Source organism: Ambystoma mexicanum, chromosome 2q, assembly GCF_040938575.1.
Source record: "Ambystoma mexicanum isolate Mex_15411 chromosome 2q, UKY_AmexF1_1, whole genome shotgun sequence".
Classification (NCBI taxonomy): domain Eukaryota; kingdom Metazoa; phylum Chordata; class Amphibia; order Caudata; family Ambystomatidae; genus Ambystoma; species Ambystoma mexicanum.
In genome coordinates, this window is record NC_090924.1 from 692,755,901 (window position 1) to 692,760,900 (window position 5,000).

General features: G+C 56.1%; 3 non-coding genes across 3 annotated transcripts; all 3 read left to right on the plus strand.

Annotated features, from left to right (window-relative positions):
* The first annotated feature begins 1,289 nt into the window (after positions 1–1,289).
* Positions 1,290–1,401, plus strand: TRNAL-CAA (transfer RNA leucine (anticodon CAA)). The gene is made up of 2 exons: positions 1,290–1,327; positions 1,356–1,401. It is a non-coding gene; the product is annotated as a tRNA-Leu (tRNA).
* A 1,314-nt stretch (positions 1,402–2,715) lies between these two features.
* TRNAV-AAC (transfer RNA valine (anticodon AAC)) lies at positions 2,716–2,788 on the plus strand. Its single transcript has one exon. It is a non-coding gene; the product is annotated as a tRNA-Val (tRNA).
* Positions 2,789–4,526: 1,738 nt separating this feature from the next.
* On the plus strand, positions 4,527–4,599 carry TRNAV-AAC (transfer RNA valine (anticodon AAC)). The gene has a single exon. It is a non-coding gene; the product is annotated as a tRNA-Val (tRNA).
* Positions 4,600–5,000: the final 401 nt, after the last annotated feature.

A 5,000-nucleotide genomic window follows, 5' to 3' on the forward strand; every position in this document is an offset into this window, starting at 1 on the left:
AGCCATGCTGCCCCAGAGTTCTCTTCTGAAATTCGGAGGAATCCAGAGGTTGGAGCGGGCTGAGGGAGTGCGCCTTCTTGCCTCTGTCGGCTTTCAAGACACATCCTCCTGCTGGGAAGCTGCCCACCCTGAGCAGCACAGGTTTGCGCTCTAGGCCGGTCGGCCACATATATCTTGCCTGATCGAGCCTGATCGAGCCCGATCGAGCGGCAGCAGATGGCCTTTGGCCAGCGAAGGCTGCCGTTCTTCTTCTTGTTTCTCTGCTTGAGAGGCAGCTCAGTCCTCTGCGCTTGCGCCAGGGGCAGGCCACGTGACACGCAGGGGTCAGGCCGTGGAGCGACTGGGGCATGGCGCCAAGTGAGGTAAGCAGACCACCCCCCCCCCCCTCACTGCTCTCTGCATGTGGTTGCTCGTTGGTCTAGGGGTATGATTTTCGCTTAGGGTGCGAGAGGTCCCGGGTTCGAATCCCGGACGAGCCCTTTTTTTTGGAGCGCCGAAAACAAAAAACAGAGAGTCCCCAATTCCCCCCCAAAAATAGTTTGTGCGTGACTGTATCTGGTTCGATGCCCGTCGCCAATGGTTGGCTGCTTTTAAGCCCATGGCCCAAGAGGCAGTGTTGGAAATTCCCCCTCCTTTGTAATGATGCGCTGGCGGCGAGCTGATGTATAAAGGTTTGGACATGCCTTCTGGGTGGGGACTGCCATGGCTCGCGCCACTGTTGCATCCAGCTTGGTCTTTTGTATATGTCTGCAGCCTGTGTGTGAGGTGCTGTGTGTGCTGCCATGTAGGTCCGGCGCAGGCTTGCGCCAAACTTTCACGTTGGTGTGTGCCACCTGGCAGGTACCAGCGGGCCCCATGAGACATCAGTGCCACAAAGCCTTTCAACTGAAAACTGCCCCAGCACACGAGAGCGCAGCCTACCTGAGCTGTTTCTGTAGTGTAGTGGTTATCACATTCGCCAAACACGCCAAAGGTCCCCGGTTCGAGACCGGGCAGAAACATGGTGCTGGTTTCTTTTTATTTCCACAATGTCAATCGGACACATTTGACCGCATGCAGGTTTCGACAGGTATGGACAGGCCGGCACTACGCCATGAGTGATCTGAGGCCAGCCCTTATTTGCACCCTGCAAACTGTCCACTGGCTCCATCAGTGGGCGTTTCCTGCCATCCCTGGGTCCTTAAGTGAGTGTTTGGGTACTTTTGATGCAGAGATCGGGGCATGAAAACCGGCGCTGGCACCTGGCCACATTGGGTACTGAAGAATCTTGCCCAATCCTGCCCATAGCTGTCAGGGTGGCCGAGTGGTCTAAGGCGCCAGACTCAAGAGGCGCAGCTCTTCCCTGCATCTGGGTGTTCTGGTCTCCGATTGGAGGCGTGGGTTCAAATCCCACTCCTGACAAGCCGGGCTCATTTTTTTGAGCACATTTCAGAGTGTAAGGCTTGCGGAAAACCTCGTGAGGGCCCCCGAATGCAGCGCCCGGCAAGCCTCCCTGTTCTCTTCTGCTGCCTTGCAACTGGAGCTGTCTGCCAGAGACGCTGGAGCCACACCTGCCCTTAAACCCCCACTGGCCCACGGCTGCAAAACCCGCATTTTCTAGTGGCTGGCTTGGTGGCATATGCCACTGAGCCCAGTCTACTCAGGAAGTGAAAAAAGTCCCCTTCACAGTTGGAGAAAGTGCTCTCCTGCCATCTGTCGGTCGTTGAAGGCACCACACCTCAGCAAAATAAAAATAAAAAAACAGACATGCTCAGTCCGGGGGACATAGCAAGAACAGAGAGGCTGTTGGGAGATGACAGAAGCCATGCTGCCCCAGAGTTCTCTTCTGAAATTCGCAGGAATCCAGAGGTTGGAGCGGGCTGAGGGAGTGCGCCTTCTTGCCTCTGTCGGCTTTCAAGACACATCCTCCTGCTGGGAAGCTGCCCACCCTGAGCAGCACAGGTTTGCGCTCTAGGCCGGTCGGCCACATATATCTCGCCTGATCGAGCCTGATCGAGCCTGATCGAGCGGCAGCAGATGGCCTTTGGCCAGCGAAGGCTGCCGCTCTTCTTCTTGTTTCTCTGCTTGAGAGGCAGCTCAGTCCTCTGCGCTTGCGCCAGGGGCAGGCCACGTGACACGCAGGGGTCAGGCCGTGGAGCGACTGGGGCATGGCGCCAAGTGAGGTAAGCAGACCACCCCCATCCCCCTCACTGCTCTCTGCATGCGGTGGCTCGTTGGTCTAGGGGTATGATTCTCGCTTAGGGTGCGAGAGATCCCGGACGAGCCCTTTTTTTTGGAGCGCCGAAAACAAAAAACACAGAGTCCCCAATTCCCCCCCAAAAATAGTTTGTGCGTGACCGTATCTGGTTCGATGCCCGTCGCCAATGGTTGGCTGCTTTTAAGCCCATGGCCCAAGAGGCAGTGTTGGAAATTCCCCCTCCTTTGTAATGATGCGCTGGCGGCGAGCTGATGTATAAAGGTTTGGACATGCCTTCTGGGTGGGGACTGCCATGGCTCGCGCCACTGTTGCATCCAGCTTGGTCTTTTGTATGTGTCTGCAGCCTGTGTGTGAGGTGCTGTGAGTGCTGACATGTAGGTCCGGCGCAGGCTTGCGCCAAACTTTCACGTTGGTGTGTGCCACCTGGCAGGTACCAGCGGGCCCCATGAGACATCAGTGCCACAAAGCCTTTCAACTGAAAGCTGTCCCAGCACACTAGAGCGCAGCCTACCAGAGCTGTTTCTGTAGTGTAGTGGTTATCACATTCGCCTAACACGCGAAAGGTCCCCGGTTCGAGACCGGGCAGAAACATGGTGCTGGTTTCTTTTTCTTTCCACAATGTCAATCGGACACATTTGACCGCATGCAGGTTTCGACAGGTATGGACAGGCCGGCACTACGCCATGAGTGATCTGAGGCCAGCCCATATTTGCACCCTGCAAACTGTCCACTGGCTCCATCAGTGGGCGTTTTCTGCCATCCCTGGGTCCTTAAGTGAGTGTTTGGGTACTTTTGCTCCAGAGATCGGGGCATGAAAACTGACGCTGGCACCTGGCGACATTGGGTACTGAAGAATCTTTCCCAGTTCTGCCCATGGCTGTCAGAGTGGCCGAGTGGTCTAAGGCGCCAGACTCAAGAGGCGCAGCTCTTCCCTGCCTCTGGGTGTGCTGGTCTCCGATTGGAGGCGTGGGTTCAAATCCCACTCCTGACAAGCCGGGCTCATTTTTTTTAGCACATTTCAGAGTGTAAGGCTTACGGAAAACCTCGTGGGGGCCCCCAAATGCAGCGCCCGGCAAGCCTCCCTGTTCTCTTCTGCTGCCTTGCAACTGGAGCTGTCTGCCAGAGACGCCGCAGGCACACCTGCCCTTAAACCCCCACTGGCCCACGGCTGCAAAACCCGCATTTTCTAGTGGCTGGCATGGTGGCATATGTCACTGAGCCCAGTCTACTCAGGAAGTGAAAAAAGTCCCCTTCACAGTTGGAGAAAGTGCTCTCCTGCCACCTGTCGGTCGTTGAAGGCACCACACCTCAGCAAAATAAAAATAAAAAAACAGACATGCTCAGTCCAGGGGGCTGTAAAGGTATTTACATAGCAAGGACAGAGAGGCTGTTGGGAGATGACAGAAGCCATGCTGCCCCAAAGTTCTCTTCTGAAATTCAGAGGAATCCAGAGGTTGGAGCGGGCTGAGGGAGTGCGCCTTCTTGCCTCTGTCGGCTTTCAAGACACATCCTCCTGCTGGGAAGCTGCCCACCCTGAGCAGCACAGGTTTGCGCTCTAGGCCGGTCGGCCACATATATCTCGCCTGATCTCGCCTGATCGAGCCCGATCGAGCGGCAGCAGATGGCCTTTGGCCAGCGAAGGCTGCCGCTCTTCTTCTTGTTTCTCTGCTTGAGAGGCAGCTCAGTCCTCTGCGCTTGCGCCAGGGACAGGCCACGTGACACGCAGGGGTCAGGCGGTGGAGCGACTGGGGCATGGCGCCAAGTGAGGTAAGCAGACCACCCCCCCCCTACTGCTCTTTGCATGTGGTGGCTCGTTGGTCTAGGGGTATGATTCTCTCTTAGGGTGCGAGAGGTCCCGGGTGCAAATCCCAGACGAGCCCTTTTTTTTGGAGCGCCGATAACAAAAAACACAGAGTCCCCAATTCCCCCCCAAAAATAGTTTGTGCGTGACGGTATCTGGTTCGATGCCCGTCGCCAATGGTTGGCTGCTTTTAAGCCCATGGCCCAAGAGGCAGTGTTGGAAATTCCCCCTCCTTTGTAATGATGCGCTGGCGGCGAGCTGATGTATAAAGGTTTGGACATGCCTTCTGGGTGGGGACTGCCGTGGCTCGCGCCACTGTTGCATCCAGCTTGGTGTTTTGTATGTGTCTGCAGCCTGTGTGTGAGGTGCTGTGAGTGCTGCCATGTAGGTCCGGCGCAGGCTTGCGCCAAACTTTCACGTTGGTGTGTGCCACCTGGCAGGCACCAGCGGGCCCCATGAGACATCAGTGCCACAAAGCCTTTCAACTGAAAGCTGTCCAAGCACACTAGAGCGCAGCCTATCAAAGCTGTTTCTGTAGTGTAGTGGTTATCACATTCGCCTAACACGCAAAAGGTCCCCGGTTCGAGACCGGGCAGAAACATGGTGCTGGTTTCTTTTTATTTCCACAATGTCAATCGGACGCATTTGACCGCATGCAGGTTTCGACAGGTATGGACAGGCCGGCACTACGCCATGAGTGATCTGAGGGCAGCCCTTATTTGCACCCTGCAAACTGTCAACTGGCTCCATCAGTGGGCGTTTCTTGCCATCCCTGGGTCCTTAAGTGAGTGTTTGGGTACTTTTGATGCAGAGATCGGGGCATGAAAACCGGCGCTGGCACCTGGCGACATTGGGTACTGAAGAATCTTTCCCAGTCCTGCCCATAGCTGTCGGGTGGCCGAGTGGTCTAAGGCACCAGACTCAAGAGGCGCAGCTCTTCCCTGCATCTGGGTGTTCTGGTCTCCGATTGGAGGCGGGGGTTCAAATCCCACCCCTGACAAG